Here is an 18,990-nt window from a genome sequence, read left to right on the forward strand (position 1 = left end):
TCAGCTTCCCTTTTCATGTGTTGCTTCCCATTTGCAGCCTTCTCTTTCATATATAGTAACAAAGCCCGATTTTGTTTGACTGATCTATAAAAGTAATTGTTTAGTAATACAAATTTGAAGCTACTTTATCTTAATTTCTGGGATTCTCTTTCACACGGGTCAGTTCCTTATGACTGGCGTACAACTGATGTTTTCCCTCATTCAAGAAGAGAAAAATATAACCTGTAAACTATAGAGCTGGAAGCTTAACATCAGTTGTGGGTAAATCGTTTAAAAGCATCCTAAGGCCTGTTATACAAAATTAAAGAGGAACTATGAAAGAAACTGTCCTTCTGCAAACCCCACATACCTACAGAACTTTTAGCCAGCAACAGTAGAAAGCTTTTCAGAGTTAACTAATGACAGCCTGTGTGAAAAAAATGCTTTATTTATAAGCTTATGTAGCAGTTTGTGTCAGCGCCAGGGCTAGAGCTGTACCATGTAGATAGGTTTCACTTCTCTGTCACTATTCAGAGAGGAATGATTTGCTTACACACACACTGCATTTTCACAAATCATATGAGAACAGCTAAGGGATTTTTTAGGTACAGAGAAGGATATGAAGAGAAGGACCTGCACTTTTTCCTTACTTGAATGCTCCCCCCCCCACCCCCCATTCAGAATTAGTTATTCCTGGCTCTGCATGAGGCAGAGAGAGTCAGATAGAGGGAGAGAAAGAGAGAGAGAGAGAGAGAGAGAGGAACACACAGAGCTGCAGCTGATGAATTATTTACACACATTTGAAGCTATATTGCTGCTTTCTATCATTCTGAACAGATTCCAGTCACAGTATTACAGCCAGTGGAAATTGTTTCTGTATGCTGGATGTTCTGGACACAGTCCTCCACAGTACCTCTGTAAATTATGTATTTTCTTCACATAAAAAACATACACACATACAAAAAAGCCTTTGTATTGCTATTTTTGGTAATTTGAAATATGTGTGGCATTTTAGTTAACTTTGATAGTTGTTGTAACGATCGGTGAAGCACAGAGAGGATCTGATTACCGGTGATCTGCAGTATCACTGGAAATACAGATGTATACCTGATTATAAGTGATCTGCAGTATCACCGATAATCCGATATACCAGCTAACCTCTGTTCACCTGAGTAGAGTGTAGTGTTTTGGTGTAACAGTAACACTTTGAGGACAAGCCTCAGCGCAGTCAGGAGTACTGCACAGATTCCTTCCGCAGACCCGGACTCTCCAAGACGGCAGGAGTCGGGCTGACAGCAGGAAGGATTGTCTGAAAGTAACCCTCAGGAGGAAGGGTCGCCAGGGCCGGCCCGCTCATGAGGCGGGGTGAAACTTTTGCCTCAGGCGGCAAATTTCCAGGGGCGGCAGTGCGGCACCCGCCCGTCCGTGGGTGCGGGGAGCCGGCCCGCCGAGCTGGAGGGGTAGCTGGCAGGACGGGGGTATTGGGCCAGCGGCGGGGAGGGGGGTCGGACCCCCCCCTCCCTCGCCTGGGTCCCCGTCCTCCGCTCCCTTCCAGCCTAAATAGACGCAGCCGAAGTGTAAGAGGCACGGGCGGGGAGGACACTCACCTCCTCCTCGCTCCAGCGTGCGCTCCACTGACATCACTTCCTGCAGGACGCTGCAGGAAGTGACGTCAGTGGAGCGCACGCTAGGAAGAGGTGAGTGTCTTCCCCGCCCGTGCCTCTTACACTTCGGCTGCGTCTATTTAGGCTGGAAGGGAGCGGAGGACGGGGACCCAGGCGAGGGAGGGGGGGGTCCGACCCCCCTCCCCGCCGCTGGCCCAATACCCCCGTCCTGCCAGCTACCCCTCCAGTTCGGCGGCCCCCCAGAGCGCCCCCCCCCTCTCGGGGGGGGGGGGGGGGAAGGGGCGGCGGTGGCAATTTTTTTAAAATTTGCCTCAGGCGGCAAAAAGTCTAGGGCCGGCCCTGAGGGTCGCTAACAGAGTGAGGAACCGCCTCTAACGGTAAGGTCGGTTCTCGAGGTCGGACAAGCCAGGACGTACACACACGGACAGATACAGTACAAGATCAGGAGACAAAGGCGGAGTCTAAGTGCAGGCAGGGTTCGGCAACGGGGTATCAGATATATCGAGGTACAAAATCAGGAGGCAGAAACAGAGTCTAGGGACGAGCCGGGGTTCGGCAACAGAGTATCAGAAATATCGAGGTGCAAGATCAGAGTTCAGGAGGATAGTCAGGCAAGCAGGAAGTCACAACAGATAATCACAATCAAACTAGTACTTTAAGCTATCAACAAAATCTAGCTAAGTGTAGGATTACAGCTCCAGCTGGTCCCGGCACACTTGCGGATCTGACTACGGATCTGGGTGCTCCCACGTATGTGATCGCAACGCCAGACAACCAGCAACTGAATAAGCAGCAGAATATATAGTTGCTGGACTCTGCTGCCCCGCCCGAACCATTCAGCCAATCATGAGTCCTGCAGGAATCAGCTGACCTTCCTGATCAGCTGACAGTTCCTCTGCAGGTATAAAGGTCCTGAATTCAGGCCCGCGCGAGCATAGCTCTCCATCTGCCTAGGTGCACTAACAGACCCAGCCACACCAAGCACATGCTGCTGCTGCAAACAGCCGCTTTGCTGTCAGGACATGCGGCGGCTTTTTCGCGTTCCACCACACCACCAGACGCGTGCAAACCGCCGCGTAGGACGCGGAGTCAGCCGCCTAGCCCCCCGAGGAGTGGACTCCGGACAACTCCTACCAGGTTTCTCGGGATGTAAAGCGTGAAACTCTTTCCTTAATTCGTCCGCATGCATGCGGTTCCCAGGTACCCATTGTCTCTCCTCAATGCCATACCCTTTCCAATGCACCAGATATTGTACTGAGTTCTGTACAATGCGCGAATCTAAGATTTTCTCTACCCCATACTCGGGTTGGTCCCCCACCATCACAGGAGGAGGAGGAGTAGGACCCACATGCACCGCAGGTTTGAGTAGGGACACATGAAACGACCTTACGCCCCGCATGCTGGCAGGAAGATCAATGGCGTAAGTGACGTTATTAATTCTTTTGGTCACTGGAAATGGACCCACAAACCTGGGACCCAGTTTGGCAGAAGGCTGCTTCAGGGTCAAATGACGTGTGGACACCCAGACTAAATCCCCTGGCTGAAACTTCCATTCCACGGACCGTCTCTTGTCTGCTTGACCCTTCTGACTCTGGAATGCCTTCTGCAAGTTCCCCTTAACAACTCCCCAATTGTCCCTGAGTGACCTCTGCCAATCCTCTAGTGCTGGAAATGGAGAAGAGACAACTGGAAAAGGGGAGAATTTGGGTGACCTCCCTGTCACAATTTGGAATGGAAAAAACCCAGATGAGGAATTCTTCAAATTATTTTGTGCGAATTCCGCGAAGGGCAAAAATTTTACCCAGTTACTCTGTGCCTCCGCAACGTAACATCTTAGGAATTGCTCCAAAGACTGGTTGATACGTTCCGTCTGCCCATTAGTCTGTGGGTGGTAGCCTGACGAGAAAGACAATTTCATGCCCATTTGGTGGCAAAATGCCCTCCAGAATCCAGACACAAATTGGACTCCCCTATCCGACACAATGTCTTCCGGAATGCCATGCAGCCGGAAGACGTGAATGATGAACAACTCGGCCAGTTCCTGAGCCGAGGGGAGTCCTTTCAGGGTCGACTACCACCCAAATGACCGACATTCATTCAGACCTGGGCAACTCCCCCACAAAATCCATGGACAAGTGGGTCCATGGCTCACTCGGGGTGGGCAAAGGCTGCAGCCTACCTACAGATGCCAGCCGGGAGGGTTTACTCTTGGCACAGACCGCACACTCCCTGACATACTCCTTGCAATCTGTTGCCAAAGAAGGCCACCAAGCACACCTGGCAATCAGATCCTGCGTTCTGGCAGCTCCAGGATGACCAGCATTCTTATGGGCGTGAAAGAGATGCAGGACTTGTAAACGAAAGGGCAGTGGGATAAACATGACCCCTTCGGGCTTTCCCTCAGGAACATCCTGTTGAAAGGGGCCCAAAACCTCCGTCCAATCCTCCCAAGTCTCCGTGGCGGCTAACACTAGTTTCCGCGGGATAATGGACTCAGGAGCGGGCGGCTGTGCTGTCTCTGGTTCAAAACACCTGGAGAGGGCATCTGCTTTGACGTTTTTGCTGCCTGGGGTGTACGTGATTATAAACCTAAACCTCGTAAAAAATAAAGACCATCGGGCCTGACGGGGACTTAGCCTCTTCGCTCCCTCGATGTATTCCAAGTTCTTGTGGTCGGTATAAACTGTGATCGTGTGTTCTGCCCCCTCTAACCAGTGGCGCCATTCCTCAAACGCCAATTTAATGGCCAGAAGTTCCCGGTTGCCTATATCGTAATTTTTCTCTGCAGGTGAGAACCTACGGGAGAAGTAAGCGCACGGGTGTAATCTGCCCTGCAAGCCAGACCGTTGAGACAGCACCGCCCCCACCCCAACCTCCGAGGCATCAACCTCCACGATAAAGGGAAAGGATGTGTCCACATGCCTCAAAATTGGTGCTGAGCAAAATAATTCCTTCAAAAGAGAAAATGCTGCCACGGCCTCAGGGGACCAGTGGTTGGTATCCGCCTCTTTTTTCGTGAGACTGGTAAGGGGGCAACTAACGTGGAGTACCCCTTAATGAACCTCCTGTAATAATTCGCAAAACCTAAAAATCTTTGTAGAGCCTTTAACCCCACTGGCTGTGGCCACTCCAACACAGCTGTAACCTTGGCAGGATCCATTGAAAGGCCTGAGGTGGAAATTACGTACCCAAGGAACGTGACAGTGGTCACCTCGAAAATACACTTTTCCACCTTAGCATAGAGCCTATTTTGTCTTAATTTGTTCAAGACAAACTTCACATGGACCCTGTGCTCGGAGAGGTTATTGGAGTAGATTAGTATATCATCAAGGTATACCAGCACGAATCTACCCAATACCTCCCGGAATACCTCATTGATTAATTCTTGGAAGACGGCTGGCGCATTGCACAACCCGAAGGGCATCACTAAGTACTCGTAATGCCCGTCGGGTGTGTTGAAGGCCGTCTTCCACTCATTGCCCTTTCTAATGCGGATTAGGTTGTATGCCCCCCTCAGATCCAACTTAGAGAAGATTTTTGCGGCTGTGACCTGCGTGAATAAATCGTCTATCAAGGGTAACGGATAGCGATTTTTCACCGTGATTTTATTGAGGCCCCGATAATCGATACAAGGTTGAAGACCCCCGTCTTTCTTTTTAACGAAAAAGAAACCGGCCCCAGCAGGCGAGCGGGATGGCCGGATGAACCCCTTGGCCAAGTTATCACGAATGTATTCCTGCATAGCCATCTTCTCTGGACCGGACAAGTTATACAGGTGACCCCTAGGGGGCATACAACCAGCACGGAGATCAATGGGGCAATCGAATGGGCGATGAGGAGGTAATTGCTCAGCAGACTTGGGACAAAATACATCAGAGAACTCAGAGTACTCTTCGGGAACACCCTCCACACAAATCTTGGTCTGACCCAATGTCACCTTCCCTAAACACTGTTGGTGACAATGATCGGACCATCTGGTTACCTGCCCCGTAGCCCAGTCTATTTGTGGAGAATGGACTTGTAACCACGGCATGCCTAGGATGATAGTGGAGGTTGACATACGCAATACAAAAAACTGTAGTTGTTCCCTATGCAGTGCCCCTAACGTGACTTTAACCTGCGGGGTCTGTGACAGAGGACGATTCCGTTGCAGAGGGGAATCGTCTACTGCCGTGACCTGAATGGGAGGACTCACTGGAGTGAGAGGAATACCCATCTCCTGAGCAAATTCAATGTTCATAAAATTAGCCGCTGAGCCAGAATCAATGAAGGCCTCAGTGGCTACCGACTTATTCTCCCATGTAATCGTACAGGGGAGAAGCAATTTTTTCTCTTTTTGGGGTGAGAAAGGTGTGCCCAGGGTGTCACCCCCCACTACTCCTAGGCAGACTCGTTTTCCGGCTTGTTAGGGCAGTTTCGCACTCTATGCCCCGCTTCAGCACAGTACAGGCACAATTGTTCAGCTATTCTCCGCCTTCGCTCCACCTGGGTCAGTTTTGATCGACCAATCTGCATTGGCTCGGGTGGAGACAGGGCCGGAGATGTCGTTACTAAGGGTGCAGCGGAAGGTGCCGCATAAGATGTCACCCTGGCACTGTGACTGCCCCTAGTCTGCCTCTGATGGCGTAGCCGACGATCGACTCGAATGGCCGATGAGATGGCCTCATCGACTGTCTTGGGCTCGGGTAAGGTTAACATTAGGTCGGAGACCTCCTCCGACAATCCAGACAGGAAGTAATCCATCAAAGCATAGGTGTCAAATCTGGCGGTAACTGACCACCTACGAAATTCTGCTGCGTAATCCTCGACGGAGCCTCTGCCTTGCCGCAAAAGTTTGAGCTTCCGCTCAGAGGTTGCAGCAAGGTCAGGGTCATCGTATATAACTGCCATAGCCTTAAAAAATTCCTCTACCAAGGTCAGAGTTGTATCTGTGGGAGGTAGATTGTATGCCCAGGACTGAGAGTCACCAGTTAACAAAGTTTTAATAAATATGACCCGTTGGGTCTCAGTTCCCGAGGATCGGGGTCTCAACTCGAAATATGATAGCACTCTACTCTTAAAATTCCGAAAGTCAGATTTGTGGCCGGAAAATTTATCAGGTACGGGCATACGTATGTCATCACTAGGAGGGGATCGCACCGAATCAACTGACGTCTGAAGGGTTCGCACAGAGCCTGTTAGGGCATCAATTAATGCTTTGTGCTGGCCCAGTGCTTGATGGATGTTATCCACCGAAGTGGCAAGCACATTCAGAGGGTCAGCGCGTGCGTCCATCTGTTTTTCGGTCTGGCGTTCTGTAACGATCGGTTAAGCACAGAGAGGATCTGATTACCGGTGGTCTGCAGTATCACTGGAAATACAGATGTATACCTGATTATAAGTGATCTGCAGTATCACCGATAATCCGATATACCAGCTAACCTCTGTTCACCTGAGTAGAGTGTAGTGTTTTGGTGTAACAGTAACACTTTGAGGACAAGCCTCAGCGCAGTCAGGAGTACTGCACAGATTCCTTCCGCAGACCCGGACTCTCCAAGACGGGAGGAGTCGGGCTGACAGCAGGAAGGATTGTCTGAAAGTAACCCTCAGGAGGAAGGGTCGCTAACAGAGTGAGGAACCGCCTCTAACGGTAAGGTCGGTTCTCGAGGTCGGACAAGCCAGGACGTACACACACAGACAGATACAGTACAAGATCAGGAGACAAAGGCGGAGTCTAAGTGCAGGCAGGGTTCGGCAACGATGTATCAGATATATCGAGGTACAAAATCAGGAGGCAGAAACAGAGTCTAGGGACGAGCCGGGGTTCGGCAACAGAGTATCAGAAATATCTAGGTGCGAGATCAGAGTTCAGGAGGATAGTCAGGCAAGCAGGAAGTCACAACAGATAATCACAATCAAACTAGTACTTTAAGCTATCAACAAAATCTAGCTAAGTGTAGGATTACAGCTCCAGCTGGTCCCGGCACACTTGCGGATCTGACTACGGATCTGGGTGCTCCCACGTATGTGATCGCAACGCCAGACAACCAGAAACTGAATAAGCAGCAGAATATATAGTTGCTGGACTTTGCTGCCCCGCCCGAACCATTCAGCCAATCATGAGTCCTGCAGGAATCAGCTGACCTTCCTGATCAGCTGACACTTCCTCTGCAGGTATAAAGGTCCTGAATTCAGGCCCGCGCGAGCATAGCTCTCCATCTGCCTAGGTGCACTAACAGACCCAGCCACACCAAGCACATGCTGCTGCATGCAAACAGCCGCTTTGCTGTCAGGACATGCGGCGGCTTTTCCGCGTTCCACCACGCCACCAGACGCGTGCAAACCGCCGCGTAGGACGCGGAGTCAGCCGCCTAGCTCTTGGCACACGCGGCGGCTTTTCCGCGTTTCCTCACAGTTGTCCTTCAAATAGCACAGAATAATATTATTTCAGTTCGAGAGCATGGTTTTATTAACCACTTGAGGACTGCAGGGCTAAACCCCCCTAGTGACCAGGCCATTTTTAGCTAAATTGGCCACTGCAGTTTTAAGGCCAAGCTGCAGGGCCGCACAACTCAGCACACAAGTGATCCCCCCCTTCCTTTTCTCCCCACCAACAGAGCTCTCTGTTGGTGGGGTCTGATCGCTCCCCCCATGTTTATTTTTTTTTAAATAAATATTTTTGTTAGGGTTTTTTTTCTAAAATCCCCTGTTCCTTTAAAATTATTCCCTCCCTCCCTCCCCACAGCCGGCCAATTATGGCGATCGGCTGTCATAGGCTTCTGCCTATGAGAGCCGATCGCTCTCTTGTCCCCCATGGGGACAGCCGTGTCACACGGCTGTCCCCGGTGCAGCGCTGCTGCTCATCGCGGCGCTGCACCAAGTAGATAGACGGCGTGATCGCCGTCTAACAGTCTCCCGAGCGGCAATAGCCGCTCAGAGACTGAAGGCGGGGCGGAGCTCCGCCCTCCGAGCATGAGATGCGCGCGCACCATGCGCGCGATCTCATGCTAAACAGAGCCCCAGGACTTTACGCCAATTAGCGTTAGGCGGTCCTGGGGCTGCCGCCGCGGCCACGCCTACTAGCGTGACGCGGGCGGCAGGAGGTTAAAGACACGTCTTATCTCACAAACATGCTCAGCTTTTATGAAGTGGTGAATTCAAATATATATTTTGGGAAAACAAAAGATGTAGTATACTTGGACTTCGCAAAGGCCTTTGACATTGTACCCCACAATAGCCTGGTGCAGAAGCTGAGGATACAGGGATTAAGAGAAAATGTGTGTATGTGGAGAGAACTGATTAAGGGATAGAATGGTGGTGGTAAACGGAATATTTCTAAAAATGGGAGACTGTTAGCAGTGGGGTACCGCAGGGGTCAGTACTTGGTCCAATTCTTTTGTGCCTGGAGAAAACCCACACAGACACTGGGAGAACATATATTGTTTGTGCATTTAGCGCCCTGGCAGGGATGAGAACTGAGGACCCAGCACTGCAAGGCGAGAGTGCAATCCACTATGCCACCATGCTACCCATGAGGTATATAACACATTGACTGTCATGTAGTCTTTGTTACCTGACAGTCATTGTCATGTAGTCTCTGTTACCTGACTTTATTCATATTCATTCAGAACCCAATTTATAGCCATGTTGTAATCCATTCAATACTTCTTTAGTAATGTAGTATGGAGGTAACACATGCTTGCCTGGGGGATTTGAAGGGCATCTAGCCTTTTGGGACAATATAGCCTAGTTGTATTTGGAGATGGGGGAACTCTGCCTAATTATTTTCTGGCAAATTTTGGGGGGACTCTGTCTGGATATGTTTGGGAAAGGTGGGAAGGAACTGACACTAATCATGTTTGGGGGTTTGCCAGGGGGCTATGTCTAATTATATTTGGGGACGGACTTTGTCTAATAGGAAGGGTGAACACTGCTTAATTATGTTTGTGGATTGGGGGGAATGGACTCTGCCTAATTATGTTCTTGGATGTATTTCTTTATTTTTTGGGGGAGGCGGGGGGAGGAGGCTGGTACTGCCTTGATTTCAGCAGTATGCAGAGAACTAAATAGCATATACTGCAATGTCTGTTTAGGGACACGTATATGCTTCACAGCACTATGTTATGACTGAGTGCTATACTGCATGCATTTCTGTGCGCTGCCCCATATAGTTGAATTGGGTCAGCTCTGCAACTGAGAGCAAGGCAGGTGTCAAGCCTTTGGAAAATGCATGGCCATCTGCACTGCTAATTGTGATGCAAAGGCCACGTAAGTGCACATAATGCTGAATTCTGTGTTTTTGGGTAACATGTTGCCTTGCTGTTATGTGGGGGATCTCCCTGCTTATTTATAATCTAGAGCAAGTTGTTGTGGAAAATGTCTTCTTTGTTACGTATGTCTCATATGACTGGGAACTAGGGACTTATTTTTTAAGGAGAGTGGGCTTCAGCTTAGGTTTTGTGGGCAGGCCCATTGTTTGTCAATGTCATTACATCCCTGCTGGGTTCATGTACTGTACATTTAGCTCCATCCTGACCCATCATGAGCACACTCACTTTTCAGATTAACACGCTATAAGCATAGCACCTTAACACCTTCCTGGAGCCCACTGGAGTCCTGAATTTTTCAGGATCCTAGCAACTTCTAATGCGTTAGAACAGTTTTTCTCAAACCTGTCCTCGTCGTGACTCCCCAACGGTGCATGTTTTGTAGGCAACCTCACCTATGCACAGGTTAGGTAATTAGTGTCTCAGCTACATAGAATTCACCTGGCTGAGACACTCATTACCCCACCTGTATATAGGTGAGGTTGCCTGCAAAACATGCACCGTTGGGGAGTCACGAGGATAGGTTTGAGAAACACTGATGTTAGAATGATCCTGATCTATAGCAAAAGTTTGCTCTCCTTGCATTAATTTTAAAATAGGCTAAATGTCATCAAAATTTTAAAACAAGAGCATATAGTTCTACATAGCTAGGCATCACTAATACAAATACGATGACCTTGTGATAATCAGAATAATGTGGTTATCTACCTAATTTTGATCTTACTGTAGCAGCTCTCATTTCAAACCTCAGATATTGCTGATGGATGGGAATTGAATTCTTCTAATCCATCCCGTTTCAGATGGTTCCTCCATTGGTATTCAAGGTCCATAACTGAGAATACTTGCATGGTAAGCTGAATACTGTACTGGGTGAGGTTTACAGGCAGGGCCTGATGATATCCTATATAAAGATATCCTAATATAAAGTTGCGCACATTTATATTAGCCACAAAGGAATTTGGACACAAACTCTGCTAATAGTTCAAATATTGGTAACATAATGTTACCAATATTCGGCTATAGGTTGCGACAGTTCCATAGCAATTGCCATCTCAATGGTATCCTTCTCTACCCTCACCCTACACTATCCTATCCACTAACTGTCCTAGTGCTATGCCTAACACTAACCTTCCTACCACTATGCCAAACACTAATCCTCGCCACTTACCGATAGCTTGTCATTTCTTGCCAAAGCTGGCAATGCTCACCGATACTGCTTGCCGCCACTTGCTGAAAATTTCCCGAACCTGGTGCCGCTTGCTGATAGCTCATTGCCACTTACCAAACATTTCCCTAAACCACACTTCCTGAAGCCAGTGCCACATGCTCAACCTCGCGTCAGAATAAAAAAACCCGCCACACCATAACCTATGGTACTGCAAAGCGTGCCTGACGCTCACACGCCTAAACTACATGCTTCCTATAGTTGGGTGCATGGCTCTTAATATTATTAGTACATTTTCATGCAGCAAAAAGTAATTACTGAACACAAATCTCCAAACTAATTGTTAGTGACTATTTATTTTTTTTAGTTTCTCTCGGCATTGCTGCTTGTCTCCTGTTACCAATTCTGTAATTACTCTAATGTCATCTGCCTAAAGTACAACTACATTGGTGGTCTAAATTATTATTGCTGATGCTCTAACCACAGCTTTTTAGTCTCTTCAGTGAAGACACTAGATGGCAGCATGGATAACATGACACTACTTGTCATTTCATACACCTTTTACTTTAGAAGTTACCTCCAACCTGCAGCTAGCTTTCTTGTCATGCAGGAAACCTACCAGAAGCTTCTTCCATGTATGGCACTTCCTACTCGTGTCTTGGAAGTAATCCAATGTTTGTGGTTTGTGGGAAGCGTACACCTTTCACCTGATTACATAGCATTTGATGTTGCAACTGCCAAGTGACTCAACCGGAGACATGAAAACTGACATATTTTGAAGGTATTTTCCTTTATGCCAGCACACCTTTGTCATGTTAAGCAATACTTCATACTCAGTGTATTATCATTCCTACTGTAGCCACCATTTTAACTTGCTGAGAAGTAGCAGGAAAGGTCTATTGTTTTCTATATTTTATTACATTGTAGATAGACAGTAGTGAAGCCACTCAGTATGGACTAAGCTGCAGAACAACGAGCATAAAGTCTCACCACATCATGAGTAGAGTAGAATGCAATACATTACATGTAATGTTCTACTAACTGTACTCTAAAGGTGGCCATACATGGTACAAAGTTTCATTTTATTTCGATTAGATAATTTAGTTCGATTATTCCGTTAGATCGAATATACAGATTTTTCCAGCATGTCCGATCTGATTTTTCTCAAAAAACGGGATAATCGTTCGAATTTCTTGATCGAAAAAAAAATATATTTTCAACTTTCAGTCGATTCGATCATTTAGATCGAAAAAACGGGATAATCAAACGTTTTTATTGTACCATGTATGGCCACCAAGGTGGCCACACACCATACAATTTTTTACATTTCTTTTCAATTCAAGGACTACAATCAATTTTTCTGATTGTAATATAAAAAAAAATCTGACCAATGTGCCACAATCATGTGTTCAATTATTCCCCAATTATGAAAAAAAAAAGATTGAAAACTCTGAAAAAATTGATTGAGTCTATATACATTAATAAATTGACTATCTACCCCACATCATTTAATTTTCATAAAAATTGATCAGAAATATCCACCACTCCCGATTAATTTATATAGAAAAAAATGGGAAATCCGATCAGATTTCTTGATCGAATGAAAAAAAGTTTTCAATTTGTCAGGACAACCAATCGTTTTTATTAAATTGATGTAAAATTGGATCATTTTATTGTATCGTGTGTCCACCTTAAAGGGGGCCACTAATGATCCAATTTCTAGCGAAAAATCGTTTGAGCGATCAGAAATTCCGATTGGAAGTGAAATCGTTCACTACACCATCAACGAACCAATCTTTGTTTCCTATCTATCACAACCAACAGAAAATTCAAATTTAGTTTCGACGAAAATCCAATCGTACGACTGATTTTATAATCGTCTGTAATTGATTGTGCCCATCAACGGAGATTATTTACAACCAATCTGATCAGAATTTCTGATCGCTCTAACGATTTTTAGCTAGAAATTGGACCGTAGTGGACACCTTTAGTCTTTACGAATTTTTAATGAATCTACCCCAGTGTATTTTCAGCAGTACTTTGGAGCTCCAGCAGAAGGGTAGGACAATGTAAACTCCATTGCTGCTAATCAGGCAAGTCAGTATGACAAGGTTGGCGCCGGCTGACTATGCAAAAAATTCTGCTGCAAGCAATTTGATGGCACTTAACTGGCATTTATTCGTGATTTGACCTCCGTAAATGTCAATAAAAAATGCCTGTCAGTGCTAGTAAAATCACTAACAAGTACAAATCAACATCAGTGAACACCTATGAAAAATGCCAGTCATCGCCAATTAACATCTGTCCTTGCCAGGTAGCTTCTGAAAAGTGCCAGTCAGTGCTTCTTAACCCATTTAGGACTACCATGCTCTGGCTCCTTAAGGACCAGAGGATTCTTTTTAATTTTACACTTTCTGATCATTGTGATTGGCCCACAGTGATCAGGCGGTCAGGAACCAATGAAAACAGCTCCTGACCAATGTACCTAACTCCGCTGTCTTCAGACAGCAGAGATATGTGCCGGAGGGAACGTGCTATTGTGTCCCATGCGCGGGAGCCGCCAGCACTAAAACGACACCACATCAGGCTTAGGCAGCCAAAAGTGCGGAGTAGTTTTAATTATCAGTAGTCCCGAGTCAGTTAAATCGCAAGTTGCCAGCCAGAGCCAACAAATTCATGCTTAAATGCCAAGAAGTGATTATGAAAAAAGGGAAAAAAAGCCATGCATGAGTGGCTTTGTTCTACTGGGCATTTACGAAACTGCAAGCCCAGTCTGGTGCAAGTCAAATAATTTTAGAGGGGCACTTCCCTGGAACAGTGGGATTTAAAGGAGTTCCAAGATGAACTAATCATATGTTTTTTTTTACTTACCTGGGGCTTCTTCCAGCTCCTAGAAGTGTCTGGGCCTATTGCTGCATCTGTGGTCTTCTCCAGGTGTCCCACAATCAGCCTGTAATGGATTGCCGACCTTACATGGATGGCGGGTCCCAGAAAGGGCATGCATGCCACCCGTGATCACGCTCACGTCAACGGGATTGTTGTGTGCATGCGCAGTACTTATGTATCTGTACTAGGAATTTAGAGAGTAAATAGCAGTCAGGTGAAGCTAATCAAATGCAGTTAAGTATGTGATCATTAGCAAGCGTTACCCCTTTTATAGAATCAGAAGTTTTGGCAGTTTGACCCCTAGTTTCCACCCTTAAGGTGGCCACTAACTGTCCAATTTCTAGAGAAAAATCGTTCGAGCGATCAGAAATTCTGATCGGACGAAAAATCGTTCACTACACCATCAACTAACCAATCTTTGCTTCCCATCTATCACGACCACCAAGAAAATCCAAATTTTCGTTCGACGAAAATTCATTCGGGCGACATTTTTTTTCACTCATTCATAATCGATTGTGTCCACCAAAGGAGATTATTTACAACCAATCCGATCAGAATTTCTGATTGCTCGAACGATTTTTCGCTAGAAATTAGACCGTTAGTGGCCAGCTTTAGGCAGAGAACACACGTGTCTCTCAGTTTTCTGCGCACGTTTTTCTGTGTATGTTTTCTGCACACCAAGTGTGTTTCTATGCAGGAAAACACATGCATTTTTTCACAGCAGATGATGGAATTGATAGAGAAAACTGACAGAATGTGCAGAATCAGGATGCAGAATGTCAGTTTTTTTTTGCGTGTGAAAAATATATTAAGTGTGAACTAGCCTATTGATTAACATGAGTTCTCAGTTTTTTTTTGCAGAAAACGCGCATGAAAACAGTCAAGTGTGTTCCCTGCCTAAAGCTATCTGAAGCAGTCACATATTCAGGATGAAAAAAAATAACAACGACAAAAAAGACTGAAATGCAAAAAAAGCTATACTAATAAAAACAAATCGACGGTAATTTATGGGAATTCACCTCCACAAAAGATAAAATCATAAGAAATACTCAAATACATTACTTCCCTATCTATTGAAATCATCCCATGATTCTGAATAATGCATTTTAATAAAATCTTTCTAAGCTTTCAGGTGACTCATTGAGCATGAATTGTTTCAGTAACATTATTGATTATTGGCATGAATGCAGTGTTTAATGAGCCTATAAATGCTTTTCTGCAAATATGTACTTATCAGCGGTGCTTGGATACGGTTATTTTATTATGCCTTACCAGTGTTTTCATTCTGTGTGTTCTGGTTGATAAGTCTTTGATATACACGCAGATTACACCTGTGACTACACACAGTCACCCTTCATGCTTCCTGCTCATATCAGCTCCAGCATTTGCACAGGATTTTTAATAACCACCGATCTTCCAAAGTGACTCCCCACCTTGTGTTCATATACATTTTTCCATTGCTTTTGTCCAGTCAAATGAACATGTGCAGGAAGTGTCAGAGAGTTCAACCATGTATATGATTAAGCATTATTTTTATGCCGCAGATGAAGCATAGCTATACACACATCTCATTTGCTATGAAACCATTAATTCAAAAGGTCCAGATGTTTGAGCACTGTAACGTGCAGAGCTTAAAGAGGAACTCCAGTGAAAATAATGTAATAAAAAAGTGCTTCATTTTTACAATAATTATGTGTAACTGATTTAGTCAGTGTTTGCCCGTTGTAAAATCTTTTAAATCTCTGATTTACATTCTGACATTTATTACATGGTGACATTTTTACTGTTGGCAGGTGATGTAGCTGCTGCATGCTTTTTTGGCAGTTGGAAACAGCTGTAAACAGCTATTTCCCACAATGCAACAAGGTTCACAGACAGTAAACTGCCAGGAGTACCACGGTCCTCAGAGTTTCTTGTGGGAGGGGTTTCACCACAATATCAGCCATACAGCGCCCCCTGATGGTCTGTTTGTGAAAAGGAATAGATTTCTCATGTAAAAGAGGGTATCAGCTACTAATTGGGATAAAGTTCAATTCTTGGTCGGAGTTTCTCTTTAAAAAGAAACTTTACTTGACATAAATTAATGAACAAACGTTGCTCATTTTTCCCACTATTACTTTTGAATTTTTTTAGTCAGTTTGGCCATTGTTAAATCTTTCCTCACCTTTATTTTCATTCTTAGAATTATCACAGGTGGCGACAACTTGACTGCTGCAAGGTATATCACTTGTGGATTGCTTGTTTGTTGAAGGTTCCAAAGTGAGCAGGAAAAACACCTGTTCTACCAGAGTGCACTGGGAGGAGATTTTGTGACTTCATACATTACATACCAATATATAAAAATATATAAGAAATATTACGGATGCTAAATCCAGCATAATTAACATAAAACTGTGTATCCTGAATAATGTATAATATTGTTGAATTTGTTGGTGCCTCTTTAACAAAGGCGTAGGTTTTTTTGTTTTTTTTTACCAAGTTTTTGCAAATTTAAGGAACTGTGCAATAATGAGATTACAACATTCCAGTTCCTTATAGTAACTTATGAGTTATGTGATATATGTAAATATCTACTTTATATGTATTTTATGCACACATCTACTTTGATTGTGTTGTTTTCTGCAGGTAGATGAATACTCTTAGGGCCTGATTCACAAAGCGGTGATAACTCAGTTAAAAGACTTTAGGCATGATAACCTTTGCACTAGCGAAGTTATCACCGCTTTGTGCTATAATTCACGCGAAGCTCCCATGCGCAAAGTTTTGCGCGTGCACACGCGCACGCGCGCACGCAAAGTCCCATAGGGTTTAATGGGCGCTGCGCGCGAAGCACGGTGCGCTGCGCGCGTAGCGCTGTGTGCTACGCGCGCAAAACTTTGCACGCGGGAGTTCGCACGAATTGCTTCAGATCACGCCTAAACTAAGTTTAGGCGTGATAAAGGGCTTTTCACTGGCGTGCAAACACTTTGCACCGCTTTGTGAATCAGGCCCAAAGTCTTCTGTATGGCAACCTCTTATGGCAAGTAGCAAGTGTGAATGTCCAATAGAAACTCAAAGTATAAAATTCTGCAAAATGTAAGTCTTCAGAGAAGAGAGGTCTGCACCACTAACTTAATGTAATATGCTCTTTTATTTAAGGATCAAGCATGACAATCAAGCAAAACAACGATGTTTCGGGGCAATCCGCCTCTTTATCAAGTTGTCCTTGATGCTTCAAGACATAACAACGTACTAAGACATCAAGCATTTACTGTATATACACAGAAGTAATGTTTTGAACCAGCAATTACAACTGCTGATACCCCATTTGTCCTGGCACTGGAGGACCTGATGGGGAACTTTTAGGGCTGGCTCAGACATTGAACTATAAATAGATTCACAAAGCTGATGCCTGCCTGGTACATGTCATTTGAACCGTTTGGGGTGTATTCCAGCATATTTGAATGATGATTTGTACTTTGTTTAGTCTCTGAACATGAGAGCTGGTAAGCCCGTTCCAGTATACCAGACATTTTTGCTCTGATGATGCTGACTTTCTTTTATTAGCATAATACCATTGCTGACTTTTTGTTTAATACATGTGACATCACAATGTGAAAGTTGATATGGAGTATCCAGATAGCTTATGGTGATCCAGATCCATTAGCATATTATAAGGGGCTCAAAGAGACCAAAAAGCCCTCTTCCTGAAAAAGAAAAAAACGTTGCTAAATTCTAAATTTTAGCAGTTTTATGTGAACAAGAAAGATCTCCCGAAGTGGGTTTACATGCCTGCAAGTAAATCTATAATTATTTATTACTGGAATACCCTAGTTTGCTAAGTCTTTAGGTAGTCCCACACAATACGCTAATTAAAAATGATCGGTTGTATAGGAAAAATTGAAAAAAAAAATTCAATATTTTCAAATGGTTGTCAGAGAGAATCCTGATCAATATCAATTTTTCAGAAAATTGAATGGTGTAGGATAGATTGTTTTAATTATAGACCCAAGCAATTTTGGGGGAAGTATTTGATCTTATTTTTCATAATTGGGTAAAAGTTGGGCACCTGTGTGTGGTACTTTGGTCAGATTTTTCTAAATTCACAATCAATCAGAATAATTATAATTCTCAAACTGAAAAAGAATTATAAAAAAATGGTATCATGCGGGCCACCTTTGAAGAGGAACTCCAGTGAAAATAATATAATCAAAAATGTCCTTAATTTTTACAATAATTTTGTATAAATGCGTCAGTGCTTGTCCATTGTAAAAGCTTTCCTCTCCCTGATTTACATTCTGAAATATATCACCTGGTGACATTTTTACTGCTGGAAGGTGATGGAATTGCTTTATTGGCAGTTGGAAGGAGCTGTAAACAGCTATTTCCCACAATGCAACAAGGTTTACAGACAGGAAACTGCCACGACCATGGTCCTCACAGTTTCATGTGGGAGGGGTTTCACCACAATATCAGCCATACAGAGCCCCCTGATGATTCGTTTGTGAGAAGGAATAGATTTCTCATGGAAAAGGGGGTATCAGCTTCTAATTGGGATGAAGCTCAATTCTTGGTCACGGTTCCTCTTTAAGCAATGATAGAACAGTTTAACTGGCTGTTACTGATTTTTTTTTTTTTAAAGAGGGCAACGTAAACAATTGCCTCCAAAAAAGTGTAATTCTCTGTTCAACGAGGCTAAATCAGGTTTTGAATTGTGGAAACTGCATACCTAGGATTTCTGCAAATTGGAAACAAAAAAATGTGAGTTTAGTAACAGTTCAGGAATTTACTATGATGACGACAGCATTTTTCAAGTGCACGTTACATACAAACATGTCCACTTATTGTCGGATGTCAAAGAGATGCCATTTTTCACATTAGCGTAATTTTGATCAAATATTACGCAATTATAACATATCCTTTAGTAGTGTGTGGTGTATGTAACTTTGTAGTCTGCCATATTTTTTTTCCTTTTAAACAAATGCCAGTTGTCTGTCTTTTCTGCTGATCTTTTACCTTGAGGAGTGTCCTAATCACACACCTGAAACAA

The 18,990-nt window shown here is 44.6% G+C and overlaps 1 long non-coding RNA gene across 7 annotated transcripts in view; it reads left to right on the forward strand.

Moving 5' to 3' along the window:
• LOC137547512 (uncharacterized) overlaps window positions 1–17,349 on the forward strand; it is a 31,432-nt gene extending 14,083 nt beyond the window's left edge. For 3 of the 7 annotated variants that reach the window (XR_011026604.1, XR_011026597.1, XR_011026603.1), the window contains 3 exons: window positions 10,711–10,759; window positions 11,686–11,856; window positions 17,100–17,349. This is a non-coding gene — a long non-coding RNA (uncharacterized lncRNA). The remainder of the gene's footprint in view (window positions 1–10,710; window positions 10,760–11,685; window positions 11,857–17,099) is intronic. The other 4 variants (XR_011026600.1, XR_011026598.1, XR_011026606.1 and 1 more) reach the window with 2 other exon arrangements.
• Window positions 17,350–18,990: the final 1,641 nt, after the last annotated feature.

Source organism: Hyperolius riggenbachi, chromosome 1 (genome assembly GCF_040937935.1).
Source record: "Hyperolius riggenbachi isolate aHypRig1 chromosome 1, aHypRig1.pri, whole genome shotgun sequence".
NCBI lineage: Eukaryota > Metazoa > Chordata > Amphibia > Anura > Hyperoliidae > Hyperolius > Hyperolius riggenbachi.